The sequence below is a fragment of the Pantherophis guttatus genome, chromosome 8 (assembly GCF_059756535.1).
Source record: "Pantherophis guttatus breed Tessera chromosome 8, ASM5975653v1, whole genome shotgun sequence".
Taxonomy (NCBI): Eukaryota; Metazoa; Chordata; class Lepidosauria; order Squamata; family Colubridae; genus Pantherophis; species Pantherophis guttatus.
In genome coordinates, this window is record NC_142070.1 from 48765650 (window position 1) to 48788280 (window position 22631).

The 22631-nt window shown below is 36.2% G+C and overlaps 1 protein-coding gene across 5 annotated transcripts in view; it reads left to right on the forward strand.

Annotated features, from left to right (window-relative positions):
• VEGFC (vascular endothelial growth factor C) overlaps window positions 1-22631 on the forward strand; it is a 195512-nt gene that overhangs the window by 140093 nt on the left and 32788 nt on the right. The window contains exon 1 of one of the 5 annotated variants that reach the window (XM_034442699.3): window positions 4-70. The exons of the other annotated variants lie outside the window; for them this stretch is intronic. The gene's annotated coding sequence lies outside the window, so the exon portion shown is untranslated. Of the gene's footprint in view, window positions 1-3; window positions 71-22631 lie in introns of those variants that run through there. 5 annotated transcript variants of the gene reach the window in all.

Genomic DNA, 22631 nt, shown 5'->3' on the forward strand with positions numbered 1-22631 from the left:
TAGGAGATTATAAAGCTAATTCTTGGCATGCTCAGTGAAAGCAAACATTATAGCTCCTGAAGATGTGAGGGTCAGTAACCCTAGTTATTTTTTCTCTTATCTATTGTTTGCATAAGACTGTAAGTACTAAAGAGACAGATAAAGTCTTGGAAGTCTATTACTTCCCAAAGTGTGCATGAGATGGTTTATACTAGTAAAAGTCTGGGAATGTACTAATGATACCTCTGTGCTAGCAGTAACTGCTTGATGATAAGTTCCTAGCGTCTTTATCAAGGGCAAAGCTGTAAGATTACAGCTACTCCTCAGAGTGAAATCAGTAGCTGCTGCTGACTTCAATATGTAAAAGTTTTGGAAAGCTAGTGTACAAAGCTAAATATTGCAACTTCGATAACAATTTCCAAATAGAAAAAGAACTCCAGTACTATATTGGCCTTAACTTTTTCCAGAATGTAATCAAAATTATTTCCAAGACGTTAAACTGATCATTTGACAGTGATACCTACCTAATTATTGGTTACCCTGGTTTATTGGTGTTAGATAAAGAGTTCTACTTCATTGAATATGTAAGGGTATTAAGATAAAAAGAATTAAGATGTGAAATTATATATAGAGAGAGATTTTAAAATGTGGATAGATTGTCTGCCAGTATTAACTTTAAATATAGACTGATATGATCTTTTCATATTTACACAAAAATAACCACCCAATAAATCTATTAGAGGATTTACGTAATTTTAAAAGAATAAAATCCAAACTAGTTTACTTTTTTTAATGTACATATTTTGATATAACCCCCCTATGTTTATAAAATAGGCATATATTTTGTGTAGGCCTGTTACATTAGTTAAGTGTTCATGAATACAGATCTTTCCTTTTAACAGAACATTTCCATACCTGTGGACACTTCATTTGCTGTTGCTCTTTGCTGTCAGTTTAAAGGTGATTTCTGAACTAGAGCTATGGTGATATTTTTATACAACTTTAAATCATTTCAGTTCTGATGATTGAACAGATAACTAATCTACTTAGTTAATGATCAATCTAATTTACCAAGTTCCTAAATGTTGAGAGTTAAAAATAAATTCTTTTTTACATAATTTTACAAATCAATTGATAGAGATTGTGTTTAATTATTAATCAGAGATTAATTATTTTAAAATTGTATAGTTTATGTAATGTTTAAAACTGGTTGGAAGCTGAAAAGTATCAAATGAAGAGGGTGTTATATATAAACATATATCAATAAATATTGTAGAAAATCTCCTCCACAATCTGCCCTGTACTTTATAAAGTTAAGTGATTATGCAATAAACTTCGGCTAATCAGAGACACTGAAAGGATATGAATAGTAGACTTAAAATAGCATATAGTTTTCCTTCGTTAGGGATAAGAATTAATGGTTGGAATGCAGAGAGAGGAGGAATGTATTTGAAGGGTTAAATGTCCATTTCTTCAATTGTTTTCGAATAGAGCATTTTTTTCATCTATTAACTGCCCATATCAATGACTTAAGTAGAACTTGAATGAAAATAATTTGAAGAATTAGCCCTTATTGATTTTCCATATTTGCCTCTCTAAGATAAGAAATGACTAAAGAGAAATTCTGAAGGTATTAGAAAAGGTATTACAAATTTGAATATGCTGTCAACATAAATTCTTTTTTTGAAAGTAATAAAAATGAATTCTTTGATCTTCATCTGTTGGTTGAATGTATATTTTCCTTACCAGCTTTTTCTTCATATATGCCATTTTTTTCAAATAGATATGACTGTGTTTAATTACATTGTGCCTTCCATAAATAGGTTATTTCTATATTAGATATTTTAGGGTTTATGTGTTGTTTTTTAATATTTGTAACTACTGATTATGTTAAATACTCATTGGAGAGCACCTTTGCAGTAGCCTCTACAGTGTACACTGAATGTAAATCACATTCATAAGGATAGCTTATAAATCACAATACCACATTCTGTCATTTAATCAATTCTTAAGATTTTAAATAAAGTAAGAATCTCTTGTAGGATATCAGAGTTATGTGGTGCTTTGAATGCAGGCGTCACTAGATTTTTCTGTGGAGTGTGTTATTTATTTTTTGTACTTTCAGGTCATGTTTCCTTAAGAAAGCTCACAAATCATGGATTTCCCAGTAATTTCATTCTGGTGCTGATATGATCCATGCTTTATAAGCTTCAGCAATGGTACTGTATAAAGACTGTCACAATCCAATTGCTGGAGCTTTTCTTTCTTATTTTCAGTTGTTTTGTTGTCTTGCAGCAGGATGCCTTCTGATCATATTTGTGGATATATGGATGTAGAGATTATATAGAATGAACTAAAGAAGGTTTTATCATAATAGAAAACATTATTCTATATTAGGTTCAGTATAGCAAACAAACAAAAACCCTGTAGCTCAGGAAGGGGCAAACCTAGGGTCTTTGTGGTATATTTGACCAAATCTTCTCATCATGCCTCATCATTGGTAATGCCAACCATGTTTCAGGAGTTGACATTCGGTATAACCTAAAGTAGAGCAGAAAATGTATTTGCTTATCCTGGTACATTGAGTTTTAGCAGATGACTTTCTTAGGACTATCTCTTGTTTGAATTATTATGCATCAAAGGCCCAAGAAGCAAGTATTGACTAAATGTAACTTTGTGTTCTTATAAAACAAGCAAACAAACATCTAGCTAAAATCAACTGTACTTGGTTTTATATAATTCCACTGAATTTTCCTTTTACTTAATTTAACAGGTTTTACATTTATAAAACATTAGCACATTTTTACAAATAATTACAGTGATACTCACCTAGTTATTTTTCCACATCTGTTTGCCCAAATAATTTTCATTTATCTAGACAATTTGGGGAAAACCAGGAAGGATTGGCCTGTGAAGAGCAATGGATTAGGAATAATCTGGACAATTCATACATGTTTTTGCTTTTCAATAAGGCCTCCTCATACTTTGCTTTATGTATTATGGGAGCTGATCTGATGTAATATTAAGGCTTGTTCTATCAGACAGGATATAGAAGTCATGATCTTCCATATAGATTGAACTCAATATGACTTCCAACCAGGTAGAATATATTTCTTGGAGAGGGAAAATTCAGGAAAGGTAGCAAATGTTGTTTCAGCACTTCTGTACTGTCCAGTGGGATTTTGGAATAATCAGAACATACTGATACTTGATCACTACAACTATATTACTTAAAAAAGATGCAACTTCCAAGTGGTCTTTAAAGAGAACTTCATGTAGAGTGCACAGTGCAGTAATCAAGACAAACAGTGATTAAAGGGTAAATGATTGTGGGTAGGCCCCCCAATCTAGGGACTGGTGCATTTGGTACACTGATGCATTGCTATCCATACACTAGACAGATTTGTGCAAAAACCTTCCTGGCCACAATAACTGATTTCTCCTTAAGCAGGGCCTGTGAATCCAGGAAAGTCCTCAAAATGCATACCTGTTTGGTTTGGACGTGTGTAATTATATTCAGAGTTAAGGATAGAAAAACTCTGGGAGTGTGAGGATGACCATGAACATAGAGCTATTAGGTTTTGTCAAGGTTGAGTCTATCCTTCCCTATCCAGACACTCCTTGTACCATGCACCAAGGCAAGACTTTGACAATATCACTTGGTCAACCAGGTTGATATATACAATCAATACATCAGCTAACCAATGACACTGACCCTGTGCTGACAAGTAACCTCATCCAGTAGCCTCATGTAAACAGGGAGAAGTATGTGTGAGCCTGCTGCCACACATATTAAGGAGATAGGGTCAAATTCCTTTCCACCCCATCAATACTGTCTGGACTGATCCCTGAAGAAAGAGGAGAATCCACTGCCAAATCATGCCTCTCATTTCCAGCGCTTGTAGTCAGTCCAGAAAATATTGTGGCATATTATCTAACAATGTTGATGATGATGATGATGATATATCCTAATGTTTTGCATTTCTGATTCTGTTTGAATTCATTATCAGTTCAAGTGTAAACACTTTTCTGCAAACAAATGAATTGGAGAGTGTGATATTCAAACTCTGTTAAAACCTTGTCAGAAATTTAAGATTTATCTTAAATTGGTTAATTGATTCTCCCCCCCAAAAAATTATTTATTATTTACAAGTATGAATTAGTAGTTGCTTACAACTGTTTAAACAAATGTGAAGGTTCATAGATATCCCTGTGTTATCTTTCAAGGGAAATGGAGATATGCCATCTTGCTGAGAGAGCATTTGAGTGGGACTAGTACTAGGATTTGAAATTCCAGCATCTTCAGTAAGAAAATTTTGCTGTTTGTGTACATTTGTATAAAACATTTCCACTTCAAGCATCCATGTAAATTTTGTGAATAGTTAAATGCAACATGCAAACAACTTTTATGTCTCAAGGTGCTTTTTCAAAAGGCAGCTGGGTTTTCTTTGTTTTGCTTGAAGATGTTTTACTTTTCATACAAGAAGCTTCTTCAGTTCAAAAAGCACCCTTGGAACAACCATGACCTGGATGCCTGAAAATCTTCATAGATAAACAATTTTTATATTTTGAAAATAAAGGTATGAGATATTAAGTAAAGATTGAGTGTTTGTGGGGTTATGTAGAGAAATCAAAAGCAATCCTATTGTTATTTACATAGGCTACAATTGTACACAATTTATCTGGAAATAAATTCATTAAATTTAGTGGCTGATTTATGAAAAGAGTTTAATAGATAACTAAATATTTCCTTTAAGTCCAACTTGAGTCCTAGTAACTTCAGGGACATATTGTTGTTCTTGGCAACTATGTGAAAATATTTTGCCATTGCCTTCTAGATAGGCAATATAGGATGTACTTATCAAGTTCCTAGCCTTGATTTTCCTAGTGGCCTTACATCCAAATACAAACTGACTTAGATGTTTGAGATTAATCAGGTCCTGCCATATGCTATCTTGTAAAGGAGTTAATAGAAGCAAAAGTTTAGATCCATAGTCTAACAATGTCCTGTATGCTAACCAAGATCAATTAATAACTAATATCACATTTCCAAATAAATCCTACTGTGATTGTTTTCTTGTGTACTAAAATGACTTCTTAGCTTGTAGCTTCACTTCCGATTTCATAGATTTTAAGATTTCCTGAGTGAAATATGCATATTAAAAGAAAAGTATACATTTTTACATAAATAATATGTAATGTTTAGGAATTATCAATTCCAACTGAAAGCTACTTTCTTTCTCTATAGACTCCTATATATTCATACATTAAATCCTGATGCATTGCAATATGTGCAGCGCTATTTAAGCAGTGCGTGCAAAAATGATGAATAATCTTACTATTATGCAAAAATATAATTATCTGGCTGAATCTACTCAAACTATTTCTACCCATTATGCTTTCCTGAAATTAAAAAAGAAACAATCTCTCCTTTACTTTATACATCCAATTCTTTTTGTTTAGTCTTAACAAGAAAATAAGTTTGATATTTCCAACACATTTATTTCTTTTCTGTCATCATTTGATACTGTGTTCATTTAAGTATTGAATAATCTCAGGCCGAAATCACAAGTTGAGTAGAAATGCATTTTATTCATTTGAACAAGCCACATTGGCCAAATTCACAATTGATGCTAAGCCAAACACCAAGTTTCACAAATGCCAGCAGTTTATGTTGATTGAAGCTTTGAATTACAAATACAGTATTATGGGGAGGAGAGAAGAGTGTTATATAACACATTAAGTAAAAGCTGAACCAATTATATTATGCCTAATACATTATGGATCCAACCAGAATCCATTTTAATTTAAATATATTTTGTTTGTAGTTGCTTATTTCAACTTCTTTTATTTGTGCTGTGATTGGTATCTACTTCCAGAGCACCTTTAGCGTATATATTGTCTTATAGAGTTACATAGATCATAGAAATTTGTGACTAGCTTTTGAAGAAACTAGAAAAAGATGTGACTATTTACCGTATTCAAAGGAAAGTACTTTGCACATGCTGAAGTTCCTGTAAAGCATTTCTTTGAAAGGATTTGCACAGACTTATGCAACTTTATTTTTTCTTAGATGTGAGGATCCACTGGTACCTAGTGCAGAGAACATTCATTTGAAGTTAAGGATTATAGGAATTTATTTTGAGAATTAGAACCTGAGTGGGACTCATAGTTCTTTTCCATATATATCTGCTCCAGTTGCCACAAATGTATTTATTTCAGCAATATAATTTAAAAAGAGTAGATTCTTGCCAATCTGCCATAAATCATCAAAAGCTCTACTAGTTTCATATTTTTCCTAGTCCTGTAGTATCCTGCTAAAATAAATATTTTCTATTATTTTTTTCCTACCAGAGAACTTGGCTGCACTTGCCTATGTAAGTTGATTGCTTTGGGAAATGCCAACTATGTTTTGTAAAGTAACTGTGTCCAGTAGGAATATATTTACATACATATGCATCTTTAAACTTTTGTGTTTAGATAAATCCATCATATGATAATGAATAAATTCTGATATAACAGATATTCTTTTTGAATTCTTAAGTCTTGGTGTTTAGGTAGGATTATTACTGAAATATGTTTTGTTTTGTACTATATTTATGATAGCAGAAAAGTGTTGTAACCAGTACAAATACTACGTGTCCCAATATAACTCTTACTTATTTCAAAATAAATTGCCCTGCAGGTTTTTAGATAAAATATTCAGATATTTTGCCTTTATCTTTGATTTCTGTCATATTTTAGTCTTAATATCATTCTGGAATGTAACATACATAACCAAAATAAGTTGCTGGTTTTATTCCAATAGGGGTAAAAGGAAGAAATAACATTAATATTATTGAAATAATTACTTTTGCTGGAACAATTGTGTTGTTAGATTAAGTTTAGGAGTCTTTACTACATTGTTCTAAGGTTTCCTCGAGGCAGCGTACTGCAGTGATCGTTACCAACCTTGGCTTTCTCTAAAATAGTTAAGCAAAATATGTGTGGTAGAAGAATGAAGTTTAAGCTTGACCGTCATAGTGCTGTGCTCTGCTTATGATAACAAGAAAGCTTAGCAAAATGGTATCTGGTAGTGGAGTTGTAAAATGCCAAACTGAGTACACAGATTTGGAATTTAGCAATGGAAGTGATGTACCCTTAGGGTAATCCTTTACTAGATAAAATGGGTAAATCAGTAGCCCTGGCCTACAGATTGTATGTGTGTGTGTGTGTGTGTGTGTGTGTGTGTGTGTGTGTGTGTGTATTGTTGGAAGAAATATCCATCTGGTTCAGTTCCAAACCGGGAGAAAGGCACTGGAGACAAAATGGAGGCTGGAGGCTGATTGGAAAGAGGATCCATTTATTGATGAAGCAGAACCACCAAGCACGTGTGATTCTGGGTAGCTGAACATATGGAGTTGAGAGAGGGTGGCTTTTATATCTTCTCTTAGGCTTTGCACTTGAACTTTCTGTTTTTGTGCAAGAACATGTATTCTATTGGCTGTTGTCAGACTCCCATGGGGCCATGTGGGGTCATGTTTGTCTGAGATAAGTTTGGTTGAAATTGCTGGGTGATGCAATGTCCTTAGGAGATTGCAGTGGGCTCTGTGTCTTCTGCTAGATAATCCTATTATGTCCTGGAGGGTCAATTTTCTAATCCCATCACCCTGCAGCTGAAGGTCTTTTGTTTTGTGGATAGGATATCTGCTGGGGGCAGGGAGCTGGGGCTGAGTTTCTGTCTCCCTTAAGATTTATATTTTTCTTTTAGGGGAAATACATTTTGCCTTTTTAATATTTCACAAAATATTTCATTCTTCTAGGTGAGGGGGGGGGTGCTAACTTTGTACAGTATGTATATATGTATGTGTACACTACGCTGTGCTATGTGCTATGACTATATGTAATGGCTATGATTCTCTACTTGACAAGATAGCAAGCCAATCCTAGTGTCAATTGCAAATTAAGTGGTACATAGAGATAGCAGAGATCAGAAAGTGAATCTGTTTCTGAATGAATGAATTTATTTTGTGAATAAGCAAATATTAAAGATAATATGTGGTGATTTGGTTTGTTGCAGTCTGAAGCATGGGATTGGCTTATACAGCAACATACTTCTTTATATTCTTCCTTCATAGCGAAGAAGCTGACTTCCCTGTTTCCTTCTCCTGTTGTCACTACTTTTTCTTCTTTCCCTGCTACCAGTGCTGCATTGAACTATATCATATACCTCTTCTTAATCACAGCTTTTCTTGCTGTTTCTGTTCTCTGCTTCCTCAGGTATCTGGGCTGCTAAAACTGGGCTGGAGAAATGGATTTTCATTTTATTTCTTTGTCCTTAGTGGGGAATATTTTTAGATCTCGCTCACTGGCATCACTGAGTGAGAGAGATTAGCAATCCAGTGCATGTTGGCATCAGGGCATTCGTAACTTAACTAAATGGTGCTTATGGAGCCTAACATTAAACAGCAGTGAAAGAATTAAAAAGCCTGAAGTTAAACCAAATCTTGCGGCATTCGGGATGTATAAAAGTTTTGTCTACTTGAATTTGTGCAACATTTTAACCTTTTAGAATATTTAGAAATTTAACAGAAAGATATGGACTTTTGTGATTTATTGATTAGAAGGTGATTGTTGTGAAATAATTTTTTAATACATAAATTACAATTTCAGCTTTCACATAGATTGTACAAATGCCTATCAATATTCTCAATGCAAATCATATCTATCATGAATTGTGGATCATCTAATTGCATCCCTCAAATACAAGTGTGAGTAGTTAAGACATTTCGCTAAAATTATGAAGATCCAGGTATATGTCCACTCCCTTGTGCAGCTTGTTCAGCTGCACAGAAGCTCGCTTAGGTAACTTTGGGCTAGACTCCAGGGTGGATAAAAATCAATGATTTTTTAAAAAAAATAAAGAAAAAGATTGTTTTGATTTAAATCGGATTTTTTTGATTTAAATCGGATTTTTTTACATAAAATGCTTTTTGAGGAAAATATATTACCATCCAAAGGTTATTCCATCATGAAATAAAGATTAGTTTTTTAATTATGTAGAATAAGGCTGTATATGTTTAATTTTTTTGGTAAATAAATTCCATTAATCCATTCACAATGTCATGCTCTTCCAGAGGTTTTTGTAAGATTATTGGGCAGTTTCTCTGCCTACAAGATATTATTACAGATGCTTGGTTTACTTTTGCAGTTCTCAAAACTGAATTTGACTCAGCAGAGATCACATGCCTCTTTTTCACAGCAAAAATGTTATAACATGAACAGGGTTGAGAAAAAGACCTTAATCCTATTGTTCTACAAACCTATGAATACAGAATCAACCCCTTCAGTGCTAAGTTTCAAGAAGTTCAATGAATAGAATAGAAACAATATTTTTCTGATTGTTTGGAGTGGAATACATCTGCACAAGAAGAAAGTAAAACTAAGTGTGAGGAGGAAGGGGCAAGCAGACAAGCAGTACAAAATGAAAGTGAAACTTTCTGAGCACAATACTGCACAGCCACAGACAGACAAGTCTTTGGATCTTTTTGTGTATATGACCTGAGGTTTATCACATTCTTTCCTTGGAGGAAAAAACCTATAACGGCAGCAGGCCGTAAAAGAGACCAGTTTGGCAATATTTTAATGAAGTTCCTTTACCTATCGGTAAGGCAGGCATGCGTGCAAACTGCAAACACTACAACAAAGAAATTCAAGGCCTGGTGGCCCGAATGAGGCAACATCATGAGAAGTTCTGTGATGAAGATGACCAAAGAAACAGATTTGAACAGGCAGGATCTTCAGGTTGGTAAACATTTTTATTGAATCATATTTCTAAAGACTGCCTTGAACTGTCATGTTTGAGCAAAATTATATTTCTTATTATTACTGCATGTTACTGTCATTTGGTACAGTTATGAAGAAAAGCAAATATTCCTTTTGGGGCAGTTCTGTGTACAATAAGCAGAAATTGTATAAACAATAAAATAACAGCATTGACTTTTTTGTTTAGGGGAATTCATGGATTCTGGAAACTATCCACCTTCAAGATCACCATCCTCCTGTTCTACAGTTTCAGAGTTATCCATCCAGGATAGTGCTTCATTAGCATCATCATCATCAGACACCCACAGCCACATATCACTATTACCTAAAAGACAGAAAAAAACCCTTCCCTCCTGGAACCACCATAGATAAGTTTGTGATAAAAACTAGCAGATTAGAAAAAGAGTTGATGAAAAAATTGCCCAGTTTGTTTATGCAATGAACTCTTCTTTCCATCTGACTTAGAACCCACATTTCATTAATATGGTTCAGTCACTGAGACCAGGATACAGTCCACCCAGCAGAGCAAATGTTGCAGGGAAACTGCTGGATAAAGTGTATGACAGAGAAATGGAGCAATGTGCAACAGCTCTGGAGGGTAGAATTGTTAACCTAAGTATTGATGGGTGGAGTAATGTCCACAATGATCCTACTGTATGTGCTTGTATAACAATAGAAGAAGGGAAAGTCTTCCTTGCACAAACAATTGATACGTCAGGAAATGCACACACAGCAGAATACTTACAAGAAGTGGCAGTAAAAGCTATAATAACGTGAACAAAAATTCAAATGTCTAGTACGCAGTTTGGTTACAGACAATGCTGCAAATGTATCCAAGATGAGAAGAAATTTAGAAGAGCAGGAAGGGAATACAAAGCTAATAACATATGGTTGCAGTGCTCATTTGCTGCACCTCTTAGCCAAAGACTTAAGTGTTCCAGAAATAAAGACTAATGTTGTTGAAATTGCTAAATACTTCCATAACAATCATTTTGCTGCAGCAGTTCTGAAAAGGATGGGTGGAACCAAGCTAATGCTCCTACAAGATGTTAGATGGAACTCTGTGGTGGACTGTTTTGAGCAGTATATCAAGAACTGGCCTATTCTGATGACAGTTTGTGAAGAAAATCGAGATAAAATAGATGGCACTGTCACGGCCAAAATCCTCAACATTGGCCTTAAGAGAAATGTTGAACATATGCTGAGCATCCTGAAACCCATCTCTGAAGCTTTAAACAAAATACAGAAAAATAGCTGTTTTATTGCTGATGCTGTTGAAATTTGGAAGGAACTGAGTGAACACTTAAAAACAGAACTACACATGGACAGAATTAAATTACAAGCATTAAAAAAACGAATGGGACAAGTACTGTCTCCAGCTCATTTTTTGGCAAATATTGTCAATATCCAGTATCAGGGTCAAAACTTAAGTGCTGAGGAAGAGGAGTTAGCTATGACATGGGTATCCAGCAATCATCCATCTGTAATGCCAACTATAATAAACTTCAAAGCTAAGGGGGAACCATTTAAGAAATATATGTTTGCTGAAGATATTTTGAAGAAAGTCACATCAGTGAACTGGTGGAAGTCACTTAAGCACTTGCATTTAGAGACTGTTCAAGTAATGATTTCACTTTTAACAGCAGTAGCTTCTTCTGCAGGCGTTGAAAGAATATTCTCTTCCTTTGGACTCATTCATTCTAAATTGAGAAATCGTTTGGGACCCGATAAAGCAGGAAAGCTTGTTTTTCTTTTCCAGATTATGAACAAAGAAGAAGATGAAGATGACGAGTGAGCTACAGAGGACAGTATTTAAGTTTTTCATATGTAGGCTGTGCTGACAGTCTAAGTTTCTTAAAATATATATATATTGTTTAGCCAAATTAGTTAACAAACATGGATGTTTGTTTAAGCAAATAACATATGCTGTAATGTTATTGTTTCAGTTGAATAAATCTATTTAAACTGTTATTATTAAGGTAATGATTATTTTTCTCCTTCCTAAGTACAACAGAAAAGTTGTCCAAATATGAATGATTAACCTATTAAACTGGGAATAAAAAAACTAATATGAAAAGTTGTTATTCTAAAAATCTTCATCTACTTGCATATTAAAATTATACCAGCAAGAATTAGTCTTTATGTAGAAAACTATGATTTAAATCAAGCCTTACTGACTAGTGATTTAAATCATGATTTAAATCGTGATTTAAATCAGTTTGATTTAAATCAAATCCACCCTGCTAGACTCTCTCTTTCTTTAAGCCCAACAGACCTCAGTGAATTGTTATTGGGGAAAGCAAAAGGAAGGATCACTGTATATACCTGTACTGAGTATGCGGGGATGACTTTGAGAGACAGAAGGCAAGGCACAAACTGGGCAACCAGCATGTAAAAGATACCTTAGTCCACAGAAATGGAGATGAAATCGTAAATGTCTCAGAAGTATGTGGAGTGATCTTGGGAAATAATGTTGCCTAGGACAGTGTTTACCAACAGTATTTACCATGCAAGGAATAGAGGCCTAAAGTACTGCAAGATCATACGAGATCAGTAGCACGAGATCTCATGCTCTTCTCTACAAATGGAGGCCTGGACGAGATCTGCAGCAAAAGGCCTTGCAAATGGAGTGCCTGAAACTTTGAAGCTGTCCCTCTGTTTGCAAAGCCTTTTGCCATCTTTGCCAAAAGCCTTTGTTGAAGAGAACGCCTGGAGGGAGCACGCATTGCTCTGGGGGCTCCATTCTCTTCAGCAAAAGCTTTGAGGAAAAGTGTTTCCTGGTGAAAACTGAGCCCTCCCTCTAGTGCCGCAATGGCGAACCTATGGCACGCGTGCCACAGGTGGCACACGGAGCCATATCGGTGGGCACACGAGCATTGCCCTAGCTCAGCTCCGGCTGGCATGCGCATGCCAGCCAGCTGATTTTCGGGCCTTCCTGGCCCACCGGAGATCGGGAAACCGGCTGTTTCCAGCCTCTGGAGGCCTCCAGGGGAGGAAAGGCCTGTTTTTTGCTCTCCCCAGGCTCCAGAGGCTTTCTAGGTCCCACCGGAAATCAGCAAACAGACTGTTTCCGGCCTCCAGAGGGCCTCCGGGGGGGGGAGGCCGTTTTCACCCTCCCTAGGCTCCAAGAGCCTTGATAGTATAGTGGTTTAGTGCACCCTGTCATTAACACAGTTGCCTGCAATTTCTGCTGGTTCGAATCTCTCCAAGGCTCAAGGTTGACTCAGCCTTCCATCCTTTCTAAGGTAGGTGAAATGAGGACCCAGTTTGTGGGGGCAATAAGCTGACTTGGTATAAAATATACAAAAGAATGAAGGCTATTGCTTAACGCATTTTAAGCCGCCCTGAGTCTCCGGAGAAGGGCGGCATATAAATCAAATTAAAAAAAAAAAGAAAGCCTCGAGCCTGGGGAGGGCGAAAAATGGGACTACTGGGCCCACTGTGCCATCGCATGCCAAAAGTGGGGGAGCTCGGTGGGGTCATGTGGGCATGCACAGGGGGACGGGGTGCATTGAATTATGGGTGTGGGCGCACGCACATGTGAGCCCCTCCTCCCCTGACTTTTGGCGCACAATGGCAAAAAGGTTAGCCATCACTGCTCTAGTGGCTCTCAGTCTTTGGCAAAGGCCTCCTCAAGCCCTATGCGGTTCTTTGAAGCAGCATCCCATAGGCGCATAAACACTTTTCAGCCAGAGGCTGAAAGCTTCTGGGGATCATGATCTCTTGCGACTTCAAGCACCCATCCACTTTTGCAGAGAGTGCAAATTTAGGGCATCCAGAAGCTTCCAGTCTATGCATGAAAAGTGTTTGCACAGCAACTGGAAATGGGAAGCCTTTGGAGGAGACTCACCGAGGCTGACCATTGCTCCAGAAGTGGTGAGTCAGAGAAGCCAAGCATGGTGCGCTCGTCCTGCTCTCCCTCTGCTCGCGCCACTTGCCAGGAGCAGGCAAAGAAAGAGAGAGGCTGGAGAGGGATAGATCTTCACAAGGTAACTGACCCAGAGCGGCAGGATGGGGGGGAGCAATTGTGACCCCAGGGGAGGGAGAATGAGGAATCTCAGTGGGTCAGGGGAGGCCTTGGGTTGTCTGAAGCAGGTGGCCTGTTCTGTTGTGGTCTGTCAGCAGTTTGCGGAGCTGACAGCGGAGTCGGAGAGTGAGGAGGCTGAGGAGGAACATGGGCCAGTCCTAGTGTCTGGGGAAGGCTCGGATAAGGGCTCTGCATTGGAGGCAGAGATGGGGTCAGGGCCATCTGGTAGTTATGCGCAGACTCCGGAGCTTCCAGATTCGGACATCAGAGAGGCAGAGGAACAGGAGGAGCCTGTTCCTAGTGCACGCATGCACACTAGGCAAGAACAGTTAAAACAAAAGGGACGACTCAGGAGTAAGGCCTGAAGATGATTGGCGCCTCCCATAAGGCTTAAAAGAGGAGCAAAGTCACGTGGGCCCTTTGCAGGAAAGCAACGTTGTTAATTCTGTTCTCAATCGACATCTCTGTTTGATTCTGGACTCCATGTGGCTTTGACAAGTAGGTCTTTGGCAGCGTGTCAAGGGATATAAAGGTTGGTGATTATCCTGAAGGACTTTTTGCAACTAATTGGGACTCAGCTGTGAATGAACATAATTCACAGCTGTTGCAGTAGAAGAGTTTTTTTGGGACTACTTGTGTGTTTTAATGACTCAAGAAGCCTAGGTCACAACATGTTCTGTCTCTAGGCCCCCATATGGCCTTCCCCAACCTGAGATACCTCATGTGCATTTAACAAGCCACACATTTGATTAGTGAATGCATGGGTGAAAGGAGGGAATGATCACATTCAAGTTACGTAATTTAGTCCTACGAATCCTTGGGTTACGAATGAAATGGGCAGGCTCCATTACATTTGTAACTCAAGGGCTAGGTTTCATATAATTAAATGGTACAGTAAATTACTAAAGACTAAACATATTTATGTGCATTAATTTTAAAAAATGAAAAGTCTTTCATATTTTTAGAGTACATAAACATGAACCCTAGAGGGATCTATGCTACTTTTTTGGTTTCCTTTCAGCCCTTATACATATAAAACTATCTGAATACCCGTGCTCCGCTACGAAACTATGTGATCAGGCTTGATAAATCAACACTTACAGCTTGAAAATTAATGAGTAATTACAATTGGCCTCACCTCTCCCCTTCTCTCCCTCGGCATTGCCCCATAGAAGCCTCCCCTATCCTGTCCCCTTCTCTCCCTCAGGCTTGCCCCTCAGAAACATATCCTATCCCCTTCTCTCCCTCAGGCTTGCCCCACAGAAGCCTCTCCTATCCTTTCTTTCCCTTAGGCTTGCTTCACAGACATGTCTCCTGTCCTATCCTGTTCTCTCCAGAGTTATTTTCAGGTTGGGAGGGGGAGTAGAACGTCTAAATAATTAACATCAGAGCATGTTAATAATAATAATATAAGAAATACTAATGATCTGTTGGTCATTTTTGAAAAATCCTTTCTTAGCAAGCATCTAGAAGCCAAGAGGAACATACGTGCCAAATTTCAAGTTTGTAAACTTTACGGTTCTGGAGATTTCGTGATCGCGGCATGAGTGGTTTTCATTTATATATATATAGATAGATTGGGTATAACTGAAATCCAGTTTTAGAGAGTCAATTAACTGTTTCCAGGTATGAGATGAAATGTCTATTTTTTCTATGGGAATCAGATTTGTCACAGAGAAGATAAGTAAAGAAACAAAGATAACACTTGTTATTGGTGCTCATTGATTTTGACTAAATATAATTATTAATTTTTATGAAACTGCACAGAGAGTGCATATATCTATTCTCATCTATCTTAAATCAATGGCAGCTGAGTTAATGATTTCATGGGTATTTGAATCTATATGTTAAATGGTACTTTCTATCTCTTTCCTTAAGATTGCAGGAAAAGACACAAAGGCTATGTATCTTATTCTTGTATTTATATATTTTGTATAGCATCTCTCAACTACAAAGCAAATCTTATTCTCTTCAAATAACTTTGCAACTCTGCATGGGTCCCACTCCATGCACATTGAAAGTGCATTGTTTCTTTGGTCCTAGTACTTAATAGGCCTAGTACCATGATGGCGAACCTATGGCACGCGTGCCACAGGTGGCACGTGGAGCCATATTAGTGGGCACGCCAGCTCAGCTCTGGGGTGCATGCGCGCCCCACCCAGCTGATTTTCGGGCCTTCTGGGCCCACCAGAAGTAGGGAAACAGGCTGTTTCCTGCCTCTGGAGGGCCTGGGGGGGGGGAAGGCCCGTTTTTCTTTCTTACTTACCTGGCTCCAGATCCTCTCTGTGTATCTGGGAAGGGCGAAAACAGCCTTTCCCACTCCCTTGGAGGCCCTACGGAGGCTGAAAGGGCCCATTTCCCGACTCCCGGTGGGACAGGAAGTGACATTTTTTTCCTGTCTCTAGCCTCCAGAGAGGCTCCTAGAGACTCCTAGAGAGGTTCTGGAGGCTGGGGACAGCAAAAAATGTCACTTCCTGTCCCACCGAGAGTTGGGAAATGGGCCCTTTCAGCCTCCGTAGGGCCTCCAAGGGAGTGGGAAAGGCTGTTTTCGCCCTTCCCAGATACACAGAGAGGATCTGGAGCCAGGTAAGAAAGAAAAATGGGCCTACCAGGCCATCATGTGCCAGGACTGGGGAGAGAGAGGGGGGAGGGGTTGCGCACGCATGCGCGTGGGCACGTGCACATGCGACCCTCCCCCGCCCCCCCCTCTCCTGGCACGCGATGGCAAAAAGGTTAGCCATCACTGGCCTAGTACTTCCTTCTTCCTCTTTTTATTTTTAAATTTAGGGAATACAGGTAGCTCTCACTTAGTTACCACAATTGGGAGCAGCAACTCGATCACTGTGCTTTTTTATTATTATTATTAAATAATTTTTATTATTAAAATAACATTACAAACAACATATACAATACTTCACCCTTTGCTATACATAAGAAAGGAAGATTTGGTTCTTCGGATATATCCTCATGATCGCCAAAATCCGCATTCTCGGGGTACAGGTACCGAAGCATCCAATTTTCCCAGCACATAGTCCACGAATGGTTTCCAAATTTTCCAGAAAATATCTTCTTTATAGTCACCATTTCTAATTTTAATATCGCATGTTATTTTATTGTTTAAAGCTAATTTCCACATTTCACAATACCATTCTTCTATTCTAAAATTCACATCTAATTTCCAATATCTGGCTATTATAATTCTACCCATTATAATCATAATTCTAATCAATTCTTTCTCATATTTTGTTGGTTCTATTTCCTTAATTATCAACAGTAATATAGTTTCTGGTCTCAATATTATTGTTTTCCCCATCATTTGAAATATCATTTTCTCCAATTGTTGCCAAAACTTTTTAACTTTATCACATTTGTACCACATATGTTCATAAGTCCCTAATTCCATATCACATCTCCAACATTGTTTACTAATTTTGTTATCCATCAATGACAATCTTAATGGAGTCAAATACCATTTCCAAACAACCTTATAATTATGCTCTTTAATCCTTACAGATAAAGTCTTCATAATTCTACTCTTCCAATTCACATTCCAATCTAAATCTGATATTTTAATATTAAGTTCTTTTTCCCAATTCGTCTTCATCACCCTTTGTGGTTTTCCATCAAAATTTATAATCTTATATATCTTACTAATGAGTCCTTTTAGCCTAATTTCATCTTTCATAATTTGGAATACTAAATGTTCAAATTCAGTTTTACTTCTACTTATCGAACAATTGTCCCTTACTTTCTTAGTCCATTTTTCTATCTGTATTTTTTCAAACCAGCCTAAACCCAATTTTTTAATGATTTCTTTTTTCCTCCTTTCATTTTCTGAAGTTTTTAACCAATCTATTATAATTTGTATATTTTCATCTTCCATCACCCTATCACAACTTATATTAGTTTTAATCGGCCAATTTTCAATTGTTTTCCCTGAGAAAATTATATCTGGAATTAAAATTTTAACAAATTTATTCCAAATTTTACTCAGTCCCTTTAACCAATAGCTATTAATTACACATTTTGATTTTGCTTTATCTAAAAACCATGTTGAGCCAAATTTCTTGATGTCTTTTAATTCTAAATCTCTCCAATGGCTATCTTCACCTTTAAATATTTTTACCACAGTCCGAATAGCATAAGCCCAATAATAATTGAGTAGTTTAGGGATTCCTAATCCACCTTCCTTTTGATTTTGATACCACATTTTCTTCACTAATCTAGGTCTTTTCCCACCATTGCAAAATTTATCCAATTTCTTCTGATATCCTTCAATATCTTTCTCTGTCAAATTTAACGGTAACATCTCAAATAAAAAATTAAACTTTGGCAACAACATCATCTTACACATTGCAATTCTACCAAACCAAGACAACTTTATCATTTTATATTTATCTATCTTTTTCTCAATTTCATTCATCACCACGTCATAATTTAGTTTTTTCATTTCTTTAACTTTGAGTGAAAGTGTTATGCCCAAATATTTCAATGTATTTTTAATCCTTATCCCAAGTTGTTCTTGCATATTCTCCCACTCCTTACCATTATTATTCATTAATAGTTCAGATTTTGACCAGTTTATTTTCAAACCTGTCATTTCCTCAAATTCTTCCAAATGTGCTTATGATCTTATTTCAGCCTTCTTTTTTTTTACAGACTTGTGAAGGTCGTAAATGTGATGATTGATCTTAAATATACTTTTTCATCAATGTCATAATTGCAATCATTAAAGAGCCAATCATTAAACAAGGATTACCTCTATAGAAAGACTAATAGTATCTCTGCATTGGCAATTTTTCAAGCTCTATTTTTTTAGAATTAAAAAAAACCCCAAATTCTTATTTCAGTATTTTATATATAAAATTGAACATAGCTATTTTAATCAATGCCTTCTCTTATCTAAAAAGGAATCTTTTATTCTTTAGACATTTCTTTCTTGTCTCTCCCCATTCCTTTGTAATAATGTTTAGGAGTCTTTCCTTCCTTTTGGAGAGCATTTATACTACTGAAAGAAAGGAAAGTTGTTGTCTATTAAAGTCTATTACTATTTTTAATAGATCTGGCACTCGATTTGAGTTCTTACATTCTGATGCCTTATAACATTACTAAATTTGGAGAGCTATTCATAAGTGCAGAAGAAAGGCACATTACTGATGTAAAAATGACTATAAGCAGACCATTTCTGAAGTGACGATTTCTACATTTTATATTTTTTTAAAAAGTCCTTTTAAAATGTACTCCACCCCGGTCTTAGATGTCATGTTGTTTCAAAATTGGGAGTTATTCTTAAAAACCCAAGGCAATCAAATAATAATATGTCAAGGCCAATATTTTCTTTGTTTTCTCCTCTGCAATATATAAATTATTCACAATCTGAAAATGAAGGACTGATTGGGCCTCTGATATCAATATCACTCCCTGACATGGCTTCTTGCACTTGTTTTGTAGCCAGTGCTTGGAACAGAGAACTATTGACCCTACCGCCCTGCTTTTTATTGTAAATAATTATACAGAATTTCGATCAAATGCTCAAAATATATCACAGGGGTATTGCAATCATTTTGCAACTGTAGGGTGGGTTACATTTCATTCCATTTCATACTTCAGTGCATTAATCATTAAGCTACACCAGATCATATTTAATATGAAACCTAAAATGTGTGAGGTGCAAATTAAAAGAAAAGCTTCATAAGGAATAAAAAAGAAAGCAATACATAATCTTTAGGAATTATTTTTTGACATCTGGCATAGTATATAACCCCAACCCATAATTGTCAAAAGCATAAGCTAATTATATAAAGCAAGCCAAAATTGACTGATTGACCAAAATCTGTTTTCTTCATAACAATAATGTAGTTTTGAATAATATCTGCATTTCTATCCTACTAGGGGAATGGAAAAGAAATTGTTTCTGAATTCTAGAAGTTTCTTGATTTTAATTCTTAGCAGTACTCTGGCAGTCCAGCAAATGAATACTAAGTAAATGTCAAGAAGTTACTGTATATTATTTACTCTTATATTACTTTTGTATAATATATTCATACATTAATTTAATATGTTAATAGGAATAATATCTGTGCAGAATAAAACAGAATTGAATTCAATTAAACAAATTGATATCATTGTAGACATTTCAAATTGAGTTTTTTCAGATTTTTCTTACATTTTTCCAAGATTACATTTTGAAAATAACTATAAAATTAATTATCTAAGTTACATAAAATGTGAAATTTGTGGGTATTATATCTGCTCTTGATGTGCTTGTTATGAACTAATAAATGTATAAAAAAGTCCTTTAAAAATATTTTAAAAATTTAAAACTTTTAAAAAAATTCACATGAGAGAAAAGATTGGAATTTTTTTGTTATTTTGGCATTACACCAATAATGAAATTAGTATGTTGGGGGAAAGTAGAAAGTTTATTTTGACAAATATAAAGTCTTATACTTTGTTTGGAAAGTTGTATTGATCACTTATTTTTAAGCAATTTTTGTTGTTGCTGCTGTTGTTATTTAGATAATGTATATATTTTGGGTTTTTGGTCTTTGTTCCTTTTTCTGTTATTTTTTAAAAATCATGTGTGACATATGAAATGTAAAACTGAATGATTGTGAATGGATTTCAAGAAATAGATAAAATAAAACCCAAGTATTGTGGAATGAGTATGATTAAATGTGCCTCATTATAAGTGTATAAAGGTGTGATGTAAAAGCAAGTGAGCCATTGCTTCAGGAACAGTAGTGATTGTTTTGATGAATTGAATTGTGGACTGTGAGTTTTCTGTTTTTGAATGATGGTTTTTATTATATGATTTTATGTTGTTTTCTTTTTCTTATTATTATATTTGTTTTAATTAAATGTAAGCCACCCAGAATTAAGAGATGGGCTGCTAAATAAATTTGTTAAATAAAATAAATAAAAATGATAAGTGTAAATTAAATGATATCTGATCCAATAGATCTGAGCTTAAGCAGGAAGAGACAATTGGGAAAATAAATATAGGCAGTCCTCAACATACAACTGTCCGTTTAGTGACTGTTCAAAGTTATAACAGCACTGAAAAAATTGACTTATGATAATTTTTTGCAGCATTCCTGTGGTCATATGATCAAAATTCAGATGCTTGGCAACTGACTCATATTTATGACAGTTGCAGTTTTCCAGAGTCATGTGATCACCTTTTGCGACCTTCTGATGAGCAAAATCAATGGGGAATCTGGATTCACTTAACAACTGTGTTACCAACTTAACGGCAATGTTTCACTTAACAAATGTGGCAAGATTTGTTAAGATTTGTAAAGTGAGACATTAACAAATGTCTCACTTAGCAGCATAAATGTTGGGCTGAATTGTGGTTGTAAGTCGAGGACTATCTGTAAATCTATATTGAGGTAATATCTTTTATCAAGCCAATTAAAGATGCACAAAATTGATAAATTCCTGAATGAAGTCAAACTACATAGGATTTTGTAATGAATATAATAAATATGTTGTAGTGCTGTGTAAACATTTTTATATGGGTTTATTGAAAGTTCACAAACATAAAAACTGATTTAGGGATGATGTTACAATTGTACCGAACTTAAACCTGTTTTAAAAAAAGAAAAGACAGATAAAATTTCAGTCAGTTACCTGATATTACACTTACATACCCAAGGTAATTATAATTAACAAAAAAGTAAACTAACTCTAATGATCACAAAATATTTGCCCGAGAAATCACAGAAAAACTTTAAATCAAGAAACAGAGGTATGTTTTTCTTCTCTAATACTATAAGTCATTGCATCATTTTATGTACAAATCTCAGCAGGAAAGTACAAAAGTAATGACCCAGTAATACTGGGAGGACTGTAAATTCTGAGCAATAATGGAGTACCTTTTATCCTTATAGAATAGGACATGTTTTTTAATTCTCAGCTAGCTGCAAGAAATTTTACAATTAGGTGTTTCCCTAAAAGTTACAATAGTATTGTCCTAGGGAAGTCATTATAGATTTATAGTATAGGACAGTGATGGCTAACCTTTTCCGGACCGAGTTCCCAAAGCGCATGTGTGCAAATGCACGTGTGCCCAAACCCCCAAAATGCAGTGCACATATGGCCCTTGCACGTGTGCCCCGCCCCTACACATGCATGTGCGAGCCCCATGCACGCGCCCCACCCCCGCGCATGCACGGCAGAGACCTGAAGACCAGCTGGCTGGCAAGCCATGCTCGCACAAGCACTGTGGAGCTGAACTGAGGCAACAGCTCACGTGCCATCAGAGAGGGCGCTGTGTGCCACCTCTGGCATGCGTGCCATAGGTTCGCGATCATGGGTATAGGAGCTGTTCTGCAGTTAAGTGTTATGTTGGGAACATAATCAAGTGACTTTAGGAAACAGTTGATTCTGTGCAGATTAAAATAGCTTGGAACCAATGACAAATAAATGGAGGTTCTGGTCTTCTCTTAGGCCAGAGTCCTGTGGAATTGTGATCTCTAACTATCAGAAGACAATTCAAATAGAATTGATAAAAATGCATAAATATGAAAAGGGTCAATCCCAAAGAAACAAATAGATAATAATCTGGGGTTAGAATCTAAAATATAGTATAGCAGTTAGCATCAAGTGTATTTCCATTGTTTTCTTTGCCTTCTACTATACTTACTCTATGATTAATTTAATTATAACTTAGTCCTGGCAGACATCTTTTACTTTGGATCTTCACGGCTGCCACATTTAGTGCTGTGAGAAACTGGAAGAGGGGATTGTATGGAGTGGAGAGATACCTAGCCATAATGACATTCTTTTCTTTGAGAGTCAAGGACGTCCTGCCCTG